This window comes from Schistocerca cancellata, chromosome 9 (assembly GCF_023864275.1).
Source record: "Schistocerca cancellata isolate TAMUIC-IGC-003103 chromosome 9, iqSchCanc2.1, whole genome shotgun sequence".
Lineage (NCBI taxonomy): Eukaryota > Metazoa > Arthropoda > Insecta > Orthoptera > Acrididae > Schistocerca > Schistocerca cancellata.
Genome location: NC_064634.1, coordinates 158,512,488 through 158,535,616, shown reverse-complemented (window position 1 = coordinate 158,535,616; position 23,129 = coordinate 158,512,488). Strand labels below are relative to the sequence as shown.

Below are 23,129 nucleotides of genomic sequence, written 5' to 3'. Positions count from 1 at the left end.
ACCACTGTTCTCACACCGCGTTAAACAACAGAGTGCTAAACCATTCCTTCTTGAACACTCCGCGTTGGAACATCAACAAATCGTGCAAATCACTTCAAGTTGCGGTCATCGGCACGTCCAAACACGAGATCTCCTTTCCGTCTTTCTGTCACTTCGACAAATTGACCCATCTTACCGCTTTGATTCCTTACAACAAAGTGGCACACTGCTATGGCTCACATCAACGATGAAGGGTCACATGAGCGCCTGGCGCCAGTTCTACACCAGCTACAGCGCTCCGATACCACCATTGACCTCTTTTAAGAAAATGTCTAATATTTTTTGTGCGCTTATATGCCTGGAATATGCTACTCATCCGTTTTTTTTTAAACGAAGTTTCTTTTTCAGCCCTGACGACCGGCCGCCAAGTCGTCCTCTGGCGGGGGAGGAGGGTGGCATGGTTCAGCACACCACCCTCTAAGCCGTTGTCAGCGTTCCAGACCTCGTTTGATTGGTCGGTTCGGGGGAGGAGACCAGATAACGAGGTCATCTGTCACATTGGATGAGGGAGGGATGGGGAGGAATTCGGCCGTGCCCTTTCAAAGGAACAATCCCGGCATTTGCCTGAAGTGATTTAGGGAAATCATAGAAAACCTAGATCAGGATGGCCGGACGCGGGTTTGAACTGTCGTCCTCCCGAATGCGAGTCCACTGTGCTAACCACTGCGCCATCTCGCTCGGTCCAGACCTCGGATTCGTTGCTTCTCATTGAAGTAGCTCCTCAGTTGGCATCACGAAGCTGAGTGCACCCAGTTCTAATCCAACCAGGTGAAATCTCTGGCAGTGCCTGGAACTGCACCCAGGATCTCCGCAAGGCGGCGAGGGAGGCTCCCAGCCCAGCTTCGGAGACTGACTGTCGTTATTTATGATGTTCACATGTGTTTACACTATACCCGCAAGGGCAGCCGCGAGCGCTAAAGAGCTGCTTCCTGGACTCTGATAGGCGCGCCGGCCCCGGATCGAATCCGGCCTGCGGATTAACGACGGGGGCCGGTATGTCGGCCAGCCTGGATGTGGTTTTTAGGCGGTTTTCCACATCCCGCCCCCAAGCTCTACCACAGTCACACGACTCGCAGACATTTGAAACCGTTCGCACTACTCCATGGCTTACACTAGACGCATACAGCTGGGGTACACTAATTCCGTCCCGTGGGGTTCGGGATGGCGGCAGGAAGGGCATCCGGCCTCCCTCTGCAACTAACAGTGCCAACTCAATAGTAACACGGCCGACCCTGAGTGACACGGGACAAAGGGCCCAAGAAAGAAAGAAACGGGTTTACATTATGTTATCGATTAAGGAATTACGTAGCTCTGTCTTCAGACGAGGCTCACATAGACATGGTGTCCCACAAGGAACGGTCAGTATTCAGAAATATGATAGGGACGATCATTTGGAGCTAAACTTCATATGGACATATACCCCATTTCGACTGGTTACCGCGATATAACACATTTAACGAACATTGCTATTCGGTTTCTGTACTACTTATCATAATGTCAGGTTTACACGTGTACAATAAAATTGGTTCAAATGGCTCTGAGCACTATGGGACTTAACTTCTGAGGTCATCAGTCCCCTAGAACTTAGAAATACTTAAACCTAACTAACCTAAGGACATCACAAACATCCATACCAGACGCAGGATTCGAACCTGCGACCGTAGTGGTCGCACAGTTCCAGACTGTAGCGTCTAGAACCGCTCGGCCACCACGGTCGGCCGTGTACAACAGCTAGTAAACATTACAATATGCGTTTTGCGTAGTATCAGCTGAAAAATACATAATTTTAACACATTTGCCTCTAAGCATTATCGTACATGTAGCAATACAGCTGCTGTACAGTTCATAATAAATGTTGCAATATCCTGCCCGTCAATTCAATGCAAGGAGAATATATTTTTTGTCTGAGTGCCTCTGCACGTTCCGTAAAGAGCGCAACTGCACGTTCCGTAATGAGCCCAATAGCGTCCATGATGGACCAAGCTCAGAAACAAATCTAAATTAAATGTGTTCTATGTCAGAAACCATTCAGAACAACGCGTATGTCCGTAAGAAGTTCTGTACTTCAAATGAGCGTTTCTGTCATATCTCTGAATACTGGCCATTCCTCCAGGGACATTCTGTATAAACACCTTATTAAACAAATCTGAGTGAAATATTTCAAGCAATATTATTAATAATTACATATGAACGCCGTAGAGGTATCTGTCTGAAATAAAACGCATATTCCCAGACAGGGAGGCAGCATATTTCAATTTAGTGCCTATTTTCCTTCAAGAGCACGCTAAAGCAATTAGGAAAATACCTGTGCTTTCCGACACGACACAAGGCTCACACCATACTACACACAGAGTAAGAGCCTATTGTAGCATTCATTCTTTCTCTGTGCCAGAGCAATATATGCCAGTGGCAGAGAGCAATATGAAAAGAAGAAAACTGTCATTTTGGATGCAAAAATGGATGAGCTGACGAGAGGAGAGAAGCCTACCATTTCTTGGAAATGAACATTTTTTGGAGAACGAATAATACCTGCGACATTATTTAAGAATCAACAAGGATAATTACCAATTCCTATTCGACCTTGTGCGATAGAAAGTAACGAATCAGGACACTGTGATGAGAAGAGCAGATGTTGCTAGAATTTATCTACTACTCTAATATTTTTGCAACGATTTCAGATATGATTTCTTCCCTTTGAAACATAAGTGGTTTTCTCCGCTGAGTAATGAGTCCACAGAGTTTTTATTGTATTTTTAACTTCCTCCGTTGATACCTCTACATACCGTCTTTTAAAGGACAATATTTCGATAAGTGCTGTACTTCGTTTTTTATTATCCTTACCTTGTCAAAGAGATCCAATTTCTCTTCGTATTGCGCAGTTACAACACTCGCCTTATCTTTGTACCAAGATGGCTCTGAGCACTATGGGACTTAACATCTGAGGTCATCAGTCCCCTAGAACTTAGAACTACTGAAACCTAACTAACCTAAGGACAGCACACAACACCCAGTCATATCTTTGTACCAAGCTCTCAGACTCTGTCCTGTTCTACGTCGTAGGCACTTTGTCGGCACAAAGCGAATGCCTTGAAATGAAGACAAGATTGTCTTCCCTTTCCCTTCTGTTTGGAAGCACACAGTAATGAGAGTGAAGGCTTCGGCTTCTACAGGCAGAATTAATTTGCCTTTAGTTGCTTGCAGCCGGTGGGAAAAGGAAGGTTAGACAGTCTGCCCCAATCTCAGTCTCTTGTGGCACGCTAAAAAGAAACCGCAAATAGGAACTCATGTTTGACCTGAGCACGTACGTAATTACCAGTACGGATGGTTACATCTGAAATGTCGTCAGCCACACTTCGAATAATTTTACTTCCACATACACACTCGTACATAGTATCAAGCATACTTGGTTATGTGCACTTGTCAAACTTGTTAACGTGTACAGCTGTCTTCAGAGAGAAGCAAAATGGGGTACATATTAATGTTCTTAGATTAGCTAACTCCAATCAGAATATCGCCCGTGGTATCCTTAGCAACTCATTTCCTGCACACAAATGTGTGTTGCATGACAGTAAAGAATGAATTTGATTTAATCTTGTGTATGTTAATTGTTTTTTATGATAGATAAGAACGAAGCTGTACGATTATAGAAGAGTTATGATTAATTCACGCTCTCTTGTACCGAACGCAATACAAATCCTTTTACGCCTAAGCTGTAACGGAACACACACATTATAAATGCACCTGATGATGGAGCTTCATACCTTTGAAACGCGATGGGGATATAAACAAACAGTGACTGGTAACAGTAAACTTGTCGTTTCATTTGACAAAAAATTTTTGGCCAAGATTTCAAAGTTTTACTAATCTGTTTCGGTGCTGTGTAGTTTTTCATCGTCATCTTACTTCCTCACTGACTTTATTTCTGGTAATCCATAAACGAACCATTTTAGAGCCGTTTGCATAGGCTCTATCTTGTCATCTTAAGGCTTTGTTACCTGTTATGAATGAAACTGATGTTAAGCGCACCTCACTGTCTCGGGCAAATGATACATTGAGATTCTGAGAATAGTTTCATGGTCGAATGCCGGTTAGTAACGTATACAGGGAGTAACGGGTACACAAGTCGTATGTTTTTAGGTTGGGTAATACCTCCAAGTAGATGTGGCAAGAACAAACCAGTAATGAGTATTTTCCCCTGGCAGGTTGTAAAATGACCTTAGGCTGTGTAATAAAATCAATATTTATATATGTGTTTGGAGAGAGAGAGAGAGAGAGAGAGAGAGATTGATTTTTGATTGAGATTTTTACTTTAAGTCGTAACTGGTACCTGAATTTTGGTTGCTGCCTCCTTGAATGATCAGCTACTCAGTTGTTGACGTATTGCAATTTGGAGGAAGTTATTGTTCTTTAAGGTTTAAAATAGGACTCTGTTTCTTGGCCGTATTGCGGATAGCTTTGAGCCCAAGTTTTCGTAGCTTTTCATACCTAAGGGACCACTGTTGTAAGTAAGTAAGATCAAACAGCAATCTGCTTTCTTCTGGTAGTCAATACAAATGGCATACTGGGAACAAGAGTACCATATGGAACTTTAGCCAAGAGTCCTGTTGTCTCTGCTATACTCCACGTTCTTCAACACAGAATATTTGCATCTGGAAATGCTTCAAGGCCACCGTAGTCACAGTGATTGCCCCACACTACAGCAAGTGTGAGCCATGTACTACCTCCAAAAAGAGCCTGTACATCACATGTGAAGTTCAGACGGAGGCCTCTAAACACGTTAGGGCCTCCAATAAGCTGTTGCTTGTTGAACTGTCCAGCCAGGTCAATGTCTATTGCCTTCAGTGCACGATACACTGGAACGCTGTGCCGCAAGCGACGTCGCCAAGCACGTCGCCGAGGCATTGCTGTGGCACGTTAACACAAGTGAAGCGAATGGCGCTCCGTGCTTTTCGTGAGAAAAGGAGATTGCTTGACACACAAACTTCCTTCAAACTACACGTCCTGCTACATCAAAATTGGTCAGTGGAGTTCAGCATCATACTATTGTACAAGAACATAAGCCAATTACTGTAATTAAGAAATTATGAGAGGTTGTTACTTATTGAATGAAAACTATAGAGAATGCATTTCTTTTCCTGTATTTTAGTGAACTTTGTACACTTACAATTCTGTCAATTGATAGACTGCGACGACAATGAAGTTCACCCCCTTTTCCAAAAGCAAGATATTTCTATTCTTCACTTCCAGAAAATTTGTATACATAAACGTTTGGCAACTCTTACACATACTTCACTCGGTTTAATCACTAAAATATCAATTTTCGTTAAATGTAACAATACGTTCTGAGTGACGGCCTAGCAACACGTCCTCTTTCCACGAGATACAGATTAACAGTCTTTTTTTTTTAAATAAAATAAATTGTCTTTTTTTTTTTAGAGTCCATACTCAAAGATTCTCTAATACTATCGTTGCGGGGATTGCGCGCTAAAGAGTTTCTTGCTGTCCAGCTGCGCTTCACTTCAAGTACTTTTTGAATCACATTTACATTTTCGGTATTTACATACATTACTGAGCTTCTCAGAATAAAATCAGGCACAAATTAGTTAAAGAAAAACAAACAGTGAGGCACGCATAACATTAAAAGGTCAGGTTTTGGATTTGTGGACACGTGATACAAAACGGTAAAATCTTAGTAGCGCAGTTACGGCCTCACAGAAAACATCATGTTGTAAAGTCTGTGACGTGTTTGGGGAAAGATTGTTCGAAGCAGAGAAAAAAAAACAACACAATAACTTATGTACATGTTAAGGTACCACATCTAAACATTTCTACACTTATACCCGCTACATCCTGTATAAGCCGTAGCAGATCATTGTCACATGTATTTCATGTCTACAAACCGAACACTTACGTAGCAATTATCGATAAACACAGACAATAAACTGCAAAAAAGCTACCAAAATTATTATTTTCCTGTTGCTGCAGTGTGCATCACCTCCAGAAACATGGTGTTCAGTTCGTTGCCAAGATTAGACGCGTAAGGTCAGTGAGCGTGCTGGTCTATCCACTTTAAGTCTGCGCGTCCAGAGCAGGGCTGGAAGGTTTTGGTTACGTAACTGTTTGGGTATAGCTGAGACAGTGCGAAGTATCTCTTAGAAACGACAGGTCCCACTTAACCTAATGAACTGACAAACGGTCGTGGGTGACACACTACCGTGACAAGTGCTCTTCTCCTCGCCAGCCTATTTCGGTGTTTCGAAAAGTCTTTCACCACGAAACAACGTATGCTGTTAAAGTATAATCGTCAGTACAGTCTAAAGAGAAAATGATATGAACATCAACAACTCGAAGGTCCATTTAAATATGCCTGCCATTATAATGGTATTGTGTCGGGGTGACACATCTTCCCACTAATTAATCGGGAGGTGCACAATTCCACTTGTAGTTGTAACAATTCTTTCACATCTGAGGGTAAGCTACATATTATGTGCAGACCACTGTCAAATAGTCTTTCACTGACAAACTGGAAAGCCAGTAGTCTGCGATGGCCCAGTAGTTTTATTGAACGTCCTATTCGATACCATGTGCTGCTTTTCTAATTTATTTTCCTTTTTTTATTATTAACCGTGTCTTTGCGAAACAGAGCGAGTTAACAGCGCCAATCGACACGAGTGATAAACTTTCCCATCGACGTGAACCATTTAAATGTTAGTTATCGTTGGAAATTTGTTCTAACATAGCTGGTTATCGGTACGAAACCAAAAAAGTCATTTTCCGCTTGCTGGAGGCACTAAATATAAGAAATTAATTGTGTGACAATTGTTTCTATGACTTTTCAAGCCTTGCGGAAAACTTTCTACTTTCATCTAGGATTGGTCACACATTTTCAGATCCCTATGACATATACGCTATTTGATCAAAAGTATCCGGACCCCTATTAGTGGAGAATGATATGTAGAAGGTTGTAATGCTGGACGCTGGGGTGAGGGGGAAAGAGGATGTTCTAACTCGACCCAAAGTTGTTCCATCGGGTTGAGGTCGGGACTCTAGGCGGGCCAGTACATTTTAGGATCAGTTTTGTCCGCTTCACAGCTGCTGCTTTATGACAGGGTGCACTTGTAAGCGTATTGTCATATCGCTGGTTTGGTTGCGGAGTATCTTTGTTAGCGGCTGTGTTTTGCAGAGTCGAGCATGGGACGCAAAGTTCTTATGTTCTGTTGTGGGTAGCTCTGCATGGAAAATTCATTTATTGTAGAAGTTCAAGTGTGGCCGCAAGTGCTATTATTGTGGACTAATGAGATACGGAAGTGGATTTCAATGAAAGTGCTTGAAGGAGTAATTAAATATGAGCAGTACCACCAATAACGTATTTGAGTATCCGCCCGTTTGCGTGTCGTACTGTACAACCTCAATCGCCCGCGTCGTATTCAGCCTCCCAGAATGAACTTATGTTAATCAGTAAAACAGTTTACTACAAAGGAGTGCAATCAAGTGCCAATGTCTTGTAACGAGCGTGAGGACGTGCGTTCGGTCATCGCATTCCGCATCATCAACCATTAGCCGCGCCGCGACGGTTACGCGCATGCTCGTAACAAATGAGAACTGTAAGTTAACTTTATGAACAGTGCTATATTATTACAGGTGTCAAGGAGGACTGGTACCAGATATCTGTGTATGCGTGACGAGCGGAAGAACTTTCGTTCGACCATCCGGATTGCGCATCATCAACAGTCACCCGCATCGTGTCGGTTTCGCTTGCGCCGGTCCAAGTGATAATGTGGACAGATAATCATCATCACTGCCTGTGTATCTATCGCCGAAGGTTCGGCCAGGGTAAGACTGTGAAATACGTGTGACGTCTTAGAGTATAATAGTGACAGAGATTAACGTCGTCATGAATACTGTGCCGTAACCAAGAAGTGATAATTGAGGACAGCTAATCACCAAGAATGTTAATTGGCTTCAACAATTACGACTTAGAGTGCAAACAGTGCGACTTGCGATTTTCTTATTGTCTCAGAATACAGTTGTTCATACCAGATGTAGGACAGTGTTGTGTTTAATGCTGAGTGGCTCCGCTAAACCCGCTTGCCTATTTAGATACGTAATTTCAGGCAAAGCGGCAGCAGTGCGATGAGCAGAAAATACGACCGTCGCGGGAGTATCAGGTACTCAGTCGCGACTACAGGGCGAACGGTCAAAGTGTGAAACAGTTTTAAAGAGTCCTTCACCAGTTGGGCACCCAGGCGTGTTACACACAGTCATGCTGATGTAACCAATCACCGCTTCGGAGCTGTTTGCCCACAGTACGCACAATGCTGTGAAATGTGTTCCGATTTTCCCTCATTTAGCGTTTTCTGAAGCGCAGTAAGGGGACCACACACAAACCATGGAAAACCCTCATACTGCAACATCACCTCCTCTGTATTTCACTCTTGCTATTACATGAGCCGTGCTGCGGCTCGCGTTGGCGCTGTTAGTAGGTTTCCACCCTCTGTTGGCACCTGCTAGCTAGGGCATAACCACCTATGGTAAACTAACATACGCAAACAGCGACAAACGTCGGTAAGCCCCTGCATATCAGCAACACTGACTGGCAACTACCAGCTGCTATTAGAGCCGACCAACAGGCCACAGCAGGGACACCGACGAGCTCGCCCAGAGACGCACGAACAATCTGCCAACACTCCCTCACACTATGCCTCCGGAATATGACCTATCGGATACAAGACCGATAACAAACCTAACTGTTGCAGGTTGCAGGACGCTGAACGAGGACTGTACCAGCACCCAGCGCCAGCCGCCGAGCAGCACAAACGCACAACGTCAAGGTATCGACATGCATGATACCCACTACTAACAAAGCCTATCCTTGCACAACCTATCGCAGGCAGCAAGACAACCGCTACTGCTCTTGCCGCCCGACCTAACTTTCGCAGAGGTTTTTTTCCCTTGGCTCTTGCTTTGGCACTTTTTTTCCTCTGCCCTTCAAACCGCTACCCTTCGTCAGATTTCGACCAATCTATCTCCAGATGAGCGCGTATTAATGGTTAATCCTAACCAGACGTACGCAAACATCGCAGTACCCACATCCTGCGACACCTCACTTTAGTGAATACTAACCCTTATGCAGAGATGGCAGTAGACCTTTTGTGTTGGCCATCATGCCGGTGTGGGCGTGGAGGGGCTCCACCTCTATTTAAAAAAAAATCTGTTGGCACGGTTGCAGGTGTTTGTGTTGTTTTCGTGTTGACTAGCGCAACTCGGTTTCGCAAGCGTTGCCTGTCCGCTAGTGGCAGCAGCGGCGGTTATCGATATGTAGTAACTGTTGCCCTATCTTTGGGGCGACGTTTTAGTTTTTCCAGGTCGTACGAGTGGGCCAGTTCAGTTGGGGACTCGGGAGGAGCCAGGTCCGCCGGGACCTCTGGCGGCACACATGGACTGCCGGATGGAAGGCCTGTGGTCACGAGGGTGCAGCACCTCGTCGTAAACCGGATCCAGCAAGATTTGAAATGCAGTTTCAATCCAAGTAGAGAAATCTCGCGATTCTCCAGTGACTGGGTTCGTGTTGCTGCTTGTAGTGTCGGCGAGGCGAAGAGCAGCGAGTGCTTGGGGAACGCGAATCTAATTAGCTTTCCTCGACTTCTTATTACTATTTACTGCGTTCAACTTGTTACAATTTGTTAAGTTCAACGAGCGATAATTTTTCTTGCCTAATGGCCGCTAACGCCCCAGTTACCTGCCCTGAGGGTAGTGTACGTTTCCTCGCCTCGCCGCTGCTATCCGGTAAGGTGTGTAGTTTTGATAGGTTTCCTGATTGTACGCCGCTTGGTGTTTCTTCTACTCTGGTGGTAGTGGTTCCTTTCTCGTTCCGGGCGCTCTGAACACAGTATTCTGGGGACGTAGTGCAGACCTCCAGTCCCGGCTTTGGCGTATTGTTACATCGTTGCATTTGGTTTATCGGACGTCAGGTAGCTTCAGGAAGATAATCATTAGTTATTCGTTGCACTGCCAAAAAAATGTTCAAATGTGTATGAAATCTTATGGGACTCAACTGCTGAGGTCATCAGTCCCTAAGCTTACACACTACTTAACCTAAAACACCCATGCCCGAGGGAGGATTCGAACCTCCGCCGGGACTAGCCGCAGAGTCCATGATTGCAGCGCCCAAGACCGCTCGGCTAATCCCGCGCGGCGTTACACTACCAGTAGTCTGAGTTACCACCTTGTGAAGTGAATGCAACTCTTGGCTGCCTATCTCATCACTCGCGAAAGTGTTTGTTGCCGGATCTTCTCAGGGGTCGATTCCTGGAGCACCGTCTATGGCCCCTTGGTTCTTGTAAGATATGTGTGGTCTAAAATTAGGTGTGATGGCCAGTAGTTCAGTGTAACGCTCCTTCAGTCCACCCCTGCTGCGCGTATAATCTGCCTCAGTACCCTTTAAGGAACTTATGTACTTTTCCTGTGTTTTATTATTGTATTATTTATTACAATACCTTGTAATGCCTACATTAAAGGTTATATATGTATAGTTAAATAGTTCTGGTCTCCTTTTGGAATAAATCTAGCAGTGTAGTGTTCAGTGGATGTTAAGGATTGTGTTACAAAGTTTACCATGATCTTATTTCACCCGTTTGGTGATCAGTTGCTGATTTTTTTTGTTTTTTTTTTTAATTAACCTTTGCTATTGTATTTGCTGTTTTAGAGCAGGTTTCTAAATTGTTTACATTATTGCCATTCGTGGCGTGTAAGGCCTTCAGCCGTGATTGTGGTCATTTGCCTTAAAATTTTAATTTGGTATTTGTATTTTAGCGGGAAGCCTTAAAACCTTATTTACTGCCATTCCTGGAATCTGATGCTTTCTGCTGTGTTTGTAACGACTTGCCTTTAATATTTCAATACCTAATTTGTAAGTTGCAGCGAGTTTTAAACAATTCTTAATTTATTGTCATGCCTGGCGTGTAAGGCCTTCTGCCCAGATCTCAGTGGCTTGCTTTTAAACCATTATCTGTTGTATCTGTATTTAATGGTGATATGCTAAATTGTAAGTCACTGAAAACACTATTATTTACACAGCTGTTTATTCATCATTAATAACGTGTGGTATTTTTATTTATTGTTGAGTCTGGAATTACTGGTTTAAAATAAATTGTGTGTAACTGTAAAAGGCAAGCAATAGTAACTGATTACGGCCCCATCCACAATCTTAACCGAATCCTGCCTTTCCTCGACTATCAGGTTTCAATACACGTTATGTCAGGTAACGCAAAAAATGGTGCAAATGGCTCTGAACACTATGGGACTTAACATCTATGGTCATCAGTCCCCTAGAACTTAGAACTACTTAAACCTAACTAACCTAAGGACATCACACAACACCCAGCCATCACGAGGCAGAGAAAATCCCTGACCCCGCCGGGAATCGAACCCGGGAACCCGGGCGTGGGAAGCGAGAACGCTACCGCACGACCACGAGATGCGGGCGATGTCAGGTAACGTCCCGAAGACATTCGCCAAATTCAAACCCTTCCCTCGGATTGTGTAGTGTGATTCATCACTCCAAATTACTGATTTTCAGTCTAGACTGATCATGGAGTCGCTCTTTCATCCACCTAAAGCATCACTTACCACTGACTACAGAAATATGTGGCTTATGCTGGACGATTGTGCTCCTTTTTTTTCTCAACTCCCTATGACAGTCATTGTGCTATATGGACCGTTTGCAGCACTTTGATGTACGCGTGAGTCCTTCCCCTGATTTCTTACAATTTTTTACAACCACCCTCCGCGTGCTGGATGGTCTCAGTCCGTCAGTACATGACGCCTGCGTGGACTTGAATTAATTGTGATTGTTCCTTCGAGTTTCAATTTCACAATCCCATCACCAGCAGTCAAGTCGAACAGCCTTAGCAGGCTGAAACATCCGTGATGGATTTATTACTCAGGTGATAGCCAGTGACTATTACACGTTCGAAGTCACTGAACCCTCCTGAAAGAGCCATTCTGCTGTTACTGACAGTTCTCCCCATCTCCTTTAACACAGATGGGTCAACCTCTCGTGACGTTTAGTGGTCAATTCCGTATTACATATTGGTGTCCAGATAGCTGACAGTGCACGTACTCTACAGGGTAAAAAGTATTTAAACCGACAAACTCTGGGAGGTTGTGGGGGACATCAAAACAAATATTTTTCCATAATGTCATTTTTTCCTATGAGGAATATTTAAACCCAGCAGAGGAAGATTTCTCTGGCGGCAAATTAGTTAAACCAACAAACACGTTTCCATTTTTTTTATGACCAAGAGACAACACATTAACACAACCCAATTTCAATGACAGTAGATTTTCAAAAATTCCTCCATTGACACGTAAACAAAGGCTACACCGTCGGATCATGTTCTGTTTGACACGGGCAAAAACCCCAGGAGTATCCTGAATTGTTCCTGCTGCTGCTACTATCCGGGCAACCAGATCCTCTTCTGATGCAACAGGAGTTGCGTAAACAAGGTTGCGCATCTCTCCCCACACAAAAAACTCCATAGGGGACATATCTGGGGATCGAGCAGGCCATGGTACAGGACCACCTCTGCCAATCCACGTTTCTGGGAACCGTCGGCTCAGGAATAGGCTCACACGACGACTGAAATGTGCCGGCGCCCCGTCATGTTGGATCCACATGTGTTGTCTTGTAGTGAGCGGGACGTCTTCCAGCAATTCTGGCAATGCTCTGGTGAGAAAATTGTAATAGTGCGCCGGCCGGAGTGGCCGCGCGGTTCTAGGCGCTATAGTCTGGAACCGCGTGGCCGCTACGGTCGCAGGTTCGAATCCTCACTCGGGCATGGATGTGTGTGATGTCCTTAGGTTAGTTAGGTTTAAATAGTTCTAAGTTCTAGGGAACTGATGACCACAGCAGTTAAGTCCCATAGTGCTCAGAGCCATTTGAACCATTTTTTGTAATAGTACCTGCAATTGAATGGCCTAGGTAACAGATACGGCCCAATTAAACAGTCCCCAACAACACCGACCCACACATTAACGAAGAACCGCACTTGATGAGCGCTAGTAACTGTGGCATGTGGGTTATCTTCACTCCAAACATGCGAATTATGCATGTTGAAGACTCCATCACACCCGAACGTTGCTTCATCGGTAAACAACACAGAGGATGGAAATGGATGCATTTCACAGTGTTCCAGGTACCACTGCGAAAACTGTGCTCTGGGTGGATAATAAACTGGTTCCAGGTTATGGACACGCTGTAAGTGAAATGGAAGTAACAATTGCTCTCGAAGGACTGTTCTTACATTGGTCTGATTCGTCAAGTGCTGACTGAAGGATCCCTCTCCACATGCTGCAAGACAGCTTCCTCAATTTGCTCCGTTCTTACCGTGCGACGGCATCCCTATCCAGGTAATCTGCTAAATGACCCAGTCTCACGCAGACGTTGGTACACAGCAGCAAAGGTCGTATGATGCGGGATACGACAATTAGGATATTTTGTTGATAAACCTGCTTTGCAGCTCGTCCCTTGTGGTGCGCTACGCTCCATTAGTAAACAGAGACAATGCACTACTACAATGGTGGACAGCAGTTGCCTATACAAGTGAAGAGCGTAGTACGACCTCTAACAACTAAAGGTCGTAATACGGCCTCTAACCGCTGAAGAGCGTAATACCGCCTCCAACGGTTTAAAAATCGTTCAAATGGCTCTGAGCACTATGCGACTTAACTTCTGAGATCATCAGTCGCCTAGAACTTAGAACTAATTAAACCTAACTAACCTAAGGACATCACACACATCCATGCCCGAGTCAGGATTCGAACCTGCGACCGTAGCGGTCGCTCGGCTCCAGACTGTAGTGCCTAGAACCGCTCGGCCACTCCTCCACCAGTTTAAATAATCCTCATAGGAAAAAATGACATTAGGGAAAAATACTTGTTTTGATGTCCCCTACAACCTCCCAGAGTTTATCGGTTTAAATACTTTTCACCCTGTATAAGAATTTTTAGCATATTGCAGCAGCGTCAGCTACTGTGATACACCAATATATTGAAAAATCCGCCAAGTTGCGAAAATTTTCTGGTCTTTACTCAGGTTTCGGCTAGAATAATGTAGCCGTCTTCAGAAGCATAAAATTACTATAACATGCCAGAGTAAGGCACAGTCAACATTAAAAATTAAAACCTATAGTACCATGGTACCATGTCGAATTAAAACTGCTTTACTGAAGGCCAGCCCCGGCTACGAGTGCCAACGTAGTTGCCGCTGCCAACCGACTGCGTGGTGAAGTGATGCCGGGGCTGGACTTCAGTAAAGTAGTTTTAATTCGACATGGTACCACGGTACTATAGGTTTTAATTTTTAATGTTGACTGTGCCTTACTCTGGCATGTTATAGTAATTTTATGCTTCTGAAGAAGGCTACATTATTCTAGCCGAAACCTGGGTAAAGACCAGAAAATTTTCGGCAACTGAGGCGGATTATTCAATATATTGCACGTACTCTGTATTTGGAAACTACAGAGACTTAACAGAACTTCCGTAACAGCAAAGATCTAAGCGCATACCAAAGGCTCTCCTGCCTCAGCTGTCAAATACTTGAAACTTAGCAGTGCGCTAAACTTCTTTCTTTTCCGTAGCAGTTCTTTCAGGAAGTCGCAAATTTTGTTTCATTATTTACATTTGTGGCCCGACGCCCGTCCTGAAGCTCGTCAAGGACATCATGTGCCCCGCCTGTCTGCGAATCGGCTGAACTTTGGTTAGTGTGTTCTCGTATTTTAACTATGACTGTATTATATTCTTTGAGGTGGAAATTGGGGACCATCCCACAATTTGCCTAAACCAGTGGTAGTCAACCTGGTCCCTGCCGCCCACTAGCGGACATTCCAGGTTTCATGGTGGTCGGCAGACTGTACGAATTATAAAAAAAAATTCTCGTTTTCATAAAATTTTTGGCGTAAAATATTTTGTAAGTAATTGTTGTTACGTATCTTAACTTGCTGTAGCTCAGCTTTATAAATTTTAGAAGTAAAGTTAGTCCCTTCTTTATAAATCACCAGTATTGCGGCCGCGTGGTTTGAAGCGCCATGTCACGGATTCCGCGGCCCTCTCATCGGAGGTTCGAGTCCTCCCTCGGGCATAGGTGTGTGTGTGTTGTTCTTGGCATAAGTTAGTTTACGTTAGTTTGAGTAGTGTGTAAGTCTAGGTATAACACCCTCCTGCTTCCCGGGATTTGCGAAATTACAAGTTGACAATGACCGTGAATTATGAATTTTGACCCGCGTCGGGATAAGGCATCCGAATCCGAAGTAAATAATGATTATTCCGCGGGACACAGGAGACGTTATAACGTGACCGTTATTGAATGAGTAATTTCATTCAATAACGATCGGTAAATGAAATAATGGAAATAAATTTTGCCAGTGGAAATTTTGCCGAAAGAAATGATTAAGTTGTAAAAGCAATTAAAAATCGGTTGCCAGCTCAACTGACGAGCGACAGTACTGTTAAGTACGTGAATAATTATGTCAAAAATAAAGTTTACCTGTTTGTAGCGCAGCAGGTGGAACGGGAACTTTTACGTAAATGCTGTGTCAGACTCAGTAGTCATATAAAACAATGTCATAACAATAACTACACTTATTTTGTTCATATTTTGTCAGCTAAGTGCAATATTGACAACACAGATAATTATCTATCGAGATTTTGAATAATGGACTGTCATTCTGTCTTTAAAATTAGGGACTTTACACAGTTTAATCTACTGATAATGAAATATATTTGCCAATAATTGGTTAACTATGTTTTGAATGATAATAATTCATTAATTGGGGGATTGTCAGGTGGAATAAGCTTTATAAGTTTCATGAAATATCCTTGAATTAACTTCAGCTGAATATGCATTGAAATATATCTTAATAATCAAGTTTATTACTTGAGCCTATTATTAAGTTACTACGGTTGGCGTAAGCTTATTAAGTGCAACAATTAACTACGATAACCAGTCTGAAATTTACTCTTCACCGTCTATGCAAATAATTTGATAAATAACATATTTTCTCTTGATAATGGCGTGACACACTCGGTTCAATAAGGTAAGGATTGGAAGGAACCTACTTGGTGTTATTGTCGAGTGGAATGTAACTGCAACACTTCGATTATAAAGTGTTTGTTATTAACTGTTCAACTTCAGAGAAAAGCACAGTCACTGGCAAGCCTTCTACAATTTTATCCTACGAAAATTACGTAGATCTTACTTCCCTCGTTGTCGGTGGATCGACGGGAGTCCACGGCGGCGACACAATGTGGCAGCGGGCTTTTACTGTTGCGACTTGGGCCCACAGTGCGCTTCACATTTAAGCTCTCGTTTCTTCAGCACTATGCCCATTAATCCATAATAACTTGCCCGGCCATGCTTCCAGACATGCCGACCATCACTTTCCCGTCGTACTTAGATCCACACACTAGCCGTTAGATGTAACACAGTTAGGACTAGCAGCACTCGACTGTACTTCTTACTCCGAGCACGGCGTCACTGCTACTACTACCCGCTGGCGCGCTCCCGCGCCCAGAGGCGCGACAAAACAATCTCTCTGACTTCAACGTTAACTAAATATGACCTGACTTGCCGTGTGTTAAATATTACATAATTTGAACATAGTATTTACAATACATATTTACACTAGACAATACATCGTATACAAACAGTTTCATGTGTTAGGTAAGCGAAAAACTTCATAGCAAGGACTGCGTTGTAGCGTCGCATAGGGACCGATGACCTCAGCAGTTTTGGTCCCTTAGGAATTCACGAACATTTGAACCATTACTGTGGTTGGAAAATTTTACTACTAACGGAGGTAGAAAAGTGAGCGGTAGGAGAAAAAGTTGACTACCACTGGCCTAAACGATCGTGGAAAACCGCCCAAAAACTCCATCCAGTCGTCTTGTTTATTAGATCACAATCATTCAGTCATTAATCGGCGACAGGGATTCGTTCCTGTGTGGTTTACCTCCCAGTCTCGGTAGCTAGCGCGCTGCAAGTACGCTATACCGACAGGTCTTCAGTGCTTCTGACGCATGGTACACGAAGCGTTAAGTAATATCAGTCACGCTTCAATGTGGAAACCCGCACTCGCCAGCTGGCGTTGGGGACAACACGGGAATCTCGTATTGAGGCCTTGCGTAAAATCCTTCACTTCTCGCCGCGTATGTTCTCAGTGCGCGTCAGATCAGTGACGAAAATGTGTGCCTACAGATCATTTTACTGAATACATAGGCACATTAAGGCATGCGTTTCTATGCTTAGACAAGAGAGAAATAAAAAACAACGCTTCTTCTCTCAAACTAGAGGCCTAGCAGGCCTACTAATTCTGCCGTACAAGCAGATGAGCATCGGCAATATCACTATCCTTCATTCGACATGCTTATGTCGCTAGCGTACGGTCAATTCGACCTGCTCTGCGGGATCTGCTAGTTACCCCCACCCCTGTACTTCAAACCCCACCACATGGCCCCACCAAGTCACATTCCTGTGATAGAAACTTTCCGCCGACAGCACAGAAACCGGTCTCCCCGCAGTTTGCTGCTGTCGTGGAACAAAGCTGGCAGTAGCGATGCTTTTAAAGTCTTCTCGATAGTCTTAAAAACTGACACCGTTTGTAATTGTTATTAGTTTACAGGACAGTATATCCTTGAACGGAGATGTCATTAAAATTGCGTTCATCAACACACACGTTCAAGGTTAATCACGAAAATCAATGACTTTTTTTTTACAAAGAATTATTACTTGAAAACAACAAACATTAATTGCATTACACCCGACTTAAGCGGCGCCGTTCATCCCCGTTGCTAAGGCCGGCACCGTACTATCATATTTCTTTGACAAAGACCTTCGACGTGGCGCTAAAAAGGGGTCATCATATTTTTCGTCAGAATTCAACACAGCGGACAACAATAACTGGTTATTAAGCGTTGCAGTTGCGTGTCTCACAATTGCATTGTGTATGCATTTGGAAGAGAAGCGACGGAAAAAAAGAAAACGTACTTGGGTAAAACTGTGGGTCGAGAGAGCAAACGCATTCATCAAAATTTTTACGAGAGCTTTTTAAAGTTGAGGACGTAAAGTTTTGTATAAACTGCTCACGAATGGGAGAGAGTGCATTTCAGGATTTGCACAGTAAAGTGGCTCCTCATATTACAAAGCAGATTACTCACTTGAGTAATGACGTATGTGCAGAAGACAGGTACGCCATAACACTGCAACTTCTTGCACCAGGAGAGAGCTACTCTTACTATACAGCACTCTAATACCACTGTGCACATTAACCAAAATAATTCCAGAAACGTATGAAGTGATTTATAAACCACTGAAGGAAGAATACCTGAAGATAACTAAATGTTTAGTGCACCATACTGGCATTAAGAACTCCTTAGTTTTGAATAATTTAATTAACAGAGTTAGTGTTCCAACTAGTACAAAATTAATGAGAAGTACGAAGAGATCAGGCACGTTTTTAACTTGACATCCACAGTTCCAAAATACACAAACAGAATAGTGGAGAGCCAATATATATATATATATATATATATATATATATATATATATATATATATATATATATATATATATATATATATATATATATTTTAAAGAGTGCATCGTCCTCTACTCCGGCTTGCTGGAAAACTGGCTTGGTGTTTCCCGATGAGCTTGAGGGCTGTGGCCTTCGACCTACGGCATAATCCACTGTTGTTGTTGTGGTCTTCAGTCCTGAGACTGGTTTGATGCAGCTCTCCATGCTACTCTATCCTGTGCAAGCCTCTTCATCTCCCAGTACCTACTGCAGCCTACATCCTTCTGAATCTGCTTATTGTATTCATCTCTTGGTCTCCCTCTACGATTTTTACCCTCCATGCTGCCCTCCAGTACTAAATTGGTGATCCCTTGATGCCTCAGAACATGTCCTGCCAACCGATCCCTTCTTCTAGTCAAGTGGTGCCACAAACTCCTCCCCAATTCTATTCAATACCTCCTCATTAGTTATGTGATCTACCCATCTAATCTTCAGCATTCTTCTGTAGCACCACATTTCGAAAGCTTCTATTCTCTTTTTGTCAAAACTATTTATCATCCATGTTTCACTTCCATACATGGCTACACTCCATACAAATACTTTCAGAAACGACTTCCTGACACTTAAATCTATACTGGATGTTAAATTTCTCTTCTTCAGAAACACTTTCCTTGCCATTGCCTGTCTACATTTTATATCCGCTCTACTTCGATCGCCGGCCGGGGTGGCCGAGCGGTTCTAGGCGCTTCAGTCTGGAGCCGCACGACCGCAGGTTCGAATCCTGCCTGGGCATGGATATGTGTGATGTCCTTAGGTTAGTTAGGTTTACGTAGTTCGAAGTTCTAGGGGACTGTTGACTTCAGATGTTAAGTCCCATAGTGTTCAGAACCATTTGAACCATTTGAATCTACTTCGACCATCATCAGTTATTTTGCTCCCCAAATAGCAAAACTCGTTTATTACTTTATTCCATTATCCTCCTTTTGCTTTTGTTTATGTTAAGAAGCAACTGATTAATCGCATGCATTGTGTCCCTCGCTCACTCACTCACCCCTCTAGAAGTAAGGTTATCGTAAAGAGTCGAAGGAACACACCGACTAAACTTTGCAGCCATGTTTACAAACACACTACAGATGTTAAATAGCTGTAGCGATGCCAGCGCGCCAAGCGATTATATTTCACACTGCAAAGAACACATGACGAACGACTTTTATGATCAAATCTATGGCGAAGCCCTAGGTTTGACGATATTTCTTTGACGTAAGGCGAGATTTGACAAAGTTCCCTATACACTATAAAATTTCTTTGACATAAATATTTGACCTAGCAATTTTGACAAAGAAATTTGATAGTGTAATACCGGCCTAAGGGGTCACCACGTTTGCTTGCCATTCGGAAGACCCCTGTTAAATTGCCGAAAGTGAGAAGGACTTTTCCTTGATGGGATGACAGGAACGGGGCACTTTCAGCCTCTTGAGGACCGCTTAGCTGTTACTTAAAGGAAAAGCAGAGGCTGCAATTTGTAAAACCAGAAGCAAGTGACTCTGATAACGACGCTGACATTTATATTTCCCTTCCCTGATGTCTCTGGTTGAGGGTAACAGCGGTCAATCGGCATCGCTTGGTCCAATGGCACTAAGTGCTGACATGAGTTTCGTAACTGTCACCACTCACTTATCCGCGTCAACACTTTCATAGTTTCTATTCAGATGCACTTAGAAGCCCTATAGCTGACGTTTTGTGCAGAACCACAAATTATCAATTATTTACAACAGCAGCAGTCTACACTAGGCGGAATTTTTGCGTACTGGTTTAAACATCAAACTGCCAAGTCATTTTCACTTTTTAACTACATGTACCCATCATTCACCATTATAATAAGTCATTTCATTTTAGAACTCCTTAAATATGGGGGATTAATGTTACAACTGCGGACCTTACAGTTCTGCAGTGGATGCTGGAAGACGAGGTTGGTGCGTGAATCGCGGAAGATTGCTCTACAAAAAAGGAGGAAGACATGTGTGCCTTAATTACAGAGGAATAAGCCTGCTAAATGCTCCTTACAAATTCAATGCAATAATGATTAATAACAGAGTGAGAAACATAGCTGACGCCGTCCTAATGAACGAACAAACTGGCTTTACAAAGGGCCGATCTTACAGTGACTGTGTTACTACTGCGTGTAACGTAACTGAAAAATGCCAAGAATACAACCTGGAGATTACATCGCAATTAGAGATTTTGTAAAGGGATTCTATAGAGAGAACGGAAACAACTATCGTAAAATCATGCTGAAAGGAGGATTATCCGAGACATTAAATACTGAGTCTGCGTCAGTACACAGAAATTGTTATAAAAACAGCGAAGGAGAAGACAGGTCAGTGAAAATCAACAGAGGATTGCGACAAAGTTTTAGCCTTTCACGTACAATATATACTCAGAAGACACTGTCGGACAGTATATACGTCAAGCTATACAGAGTATCACAGTAGTATCAGGACACACACACACACACACACACACACACACACACACACACACACACACACACACACACACACACTTTGCTCTTTACTGATGACCGAATACCAAAATCAATTTCAAATGATACGTGGTACAACACAAAACACTGTACGCCAGGCAAGGAAGGATAGAAAGCTAAATTTTAAATTCAATGGCTACCCACGCTCTAATACGTGGAAGCGAATCTCGAACATTAACTAAGAAGCACAAAAGAAGAATACTGTCGGCTGAAATGAAACTTTTAAGGACATAAAAGGATGTACCCACAGAGATCAAATACAAATCAGGATTGTAGGAGAAGGACTTCAAACAAACCATGAAAATGAGAAAAAGAGCAAGGATGCATCAAATGGAAACAAAACACTAGCAGAATGGGGGAAGACAGATTAGTTAAAAAATAATAGATTATAAAAGAATAGGAAAGATAGACGTAGGGCGATCGAGGAACAGATGGCTTTCATGTAGAGGGCTGTATGTATACACCGTCAAGTGAAGAATATTTGCTGTAGCTGATATTTTTCGCACACAACAACGGCATTTTCATTATGCGTTATGCAAGGATGAAATAGTTACTCAATAAATAACTTAAAATAATGAAAATCAACAAAGCAATAATCTTCTACGTTATCGTGAAACAGCTGTTTTGTAAGTTTCAAGTATCAGGAAATATGAATATCAGATCTCTTTCTTGTAAAAATACAACGTATATCAAATAATTAACGACGAGTACAGGTAGACACTGATGAGCGTGATACATAACCGTAAGGTCCAGCGAATGATGGCGTGTTTAGACTACACAAGAGCCTGACTTTCTGGAAGGTATTGCAACTGAAGCTGGACCTAGGACATATCAACATACATCCGAACCAAACTAGGTCTTTAATAGGAATTTATTTATTTATAATGACAGAATCGAACAGTATTGAACACACACGTACACAGCTTAACTACACTCCTGGAAATGGAAAAAAGAACACACTGACACCGGTGTGTCAGACCCACCATACTTGCTCCGGACACTGCGAGAGGGCTGTACAAGCAATGATCACACGCACGGCACAGCGGACACACCAGGAACCGCGGTGTTGGCCGTCTAATGGCGCTAGCTGCGCAGCATTTGTGCACCGCCGCCGTCAGTGTCAGCCAGTTTGCCGTGGCATACGGAGCTCCATCGCAGTCTTTAACACTGGTAGCATGCCGCGACAGCGTGGACGTGAACCGTATGTGCAGTTGACGGACTTTGAGCGAGGGCGTATAGTGGGCATGAGGGAGGCCGGGTGGACGTACCGCCGAATTGCTCAACACGTGGGGCGTGAGGTCTCCACAGTACATCGATGTTGTCGCCAGTGGTCGGCGGAAGGTGCACGTGCCCGTCGACCTGGGACCGGACCGCAGCGACGCACGGATGCACGCCAAGACCGTAGGATCCTACGCAGTGCCGTAGGGGACCGCACCGCCACTTCCCATCAAATTAGGGACACTGTTGCTCCTGGGGTATCGGCGAGGACCATTCGCAACCGTCTCCATGAAGCTGGGCTACGGTCCCGCACACCGTTAGGCCGTCTTCCGCTCACGCCCCAACATCGTGCAGCCCGCCTCCAGTGGTGTCGCGACAGGCGTGAATGGAGGGACGAATGGAGACGTGTCGTCTTCAGCGATGAGAGTCGCTTCTGCCTTGGTGCCGATGATGGTCGTATGCGTGTTTGGCGCCGTGCAGGTGAGCGCCACAATCAGGACTGCATACGACCGAGGCACACAGGGCCAACACCCGGCATCATGGTGTGGGGAGCGATCTCCTACACTGGCCGTACACCACTGGTGATCGTCGAGGGGACACTGAATAGTGCACGGTACATCCAAACCGTCATCGAACCCATCGTTCTACCATTCCTCGATCGGCAAGGGAACTTGCTGTTCCAACAGGACAATGCACGTCCGCATGTATCCCGTGCCACCCAACGTGCTCTAGAAGGTGTAAGTCAACTACCCTGGCCA

General features: G+C 43.8%; 1 protein-coding gene across 4 annotated transcripts in view; it reads right to left on the bottom strand.

Annotated features, from left to right (window-relative positions):
* The window catches only part of LOC126101586 (histone acetyltransferase KAT6A-like), a 295,397-nt gene that overhangs the window by 253,273 nt on the left and 18,995 nt on the right, over window positions 1-23,129 (bottom strand). The window contains exon 2 of one of the 4 annotated variants that reach the window (XM_049912241.1): window positions 20,553-20,608. The exons of the other annotated variants lie outside the window; for them this stretch is intronic. The gene's annotated coding sequence lies outside the window, so the exon portion shown is untranslated. The remainder of the gene's footprint in view (window positions 1-20,552; window positions 20,609-23,129) is intronic. 4 annotated transcript variants of the gene reach the window in all.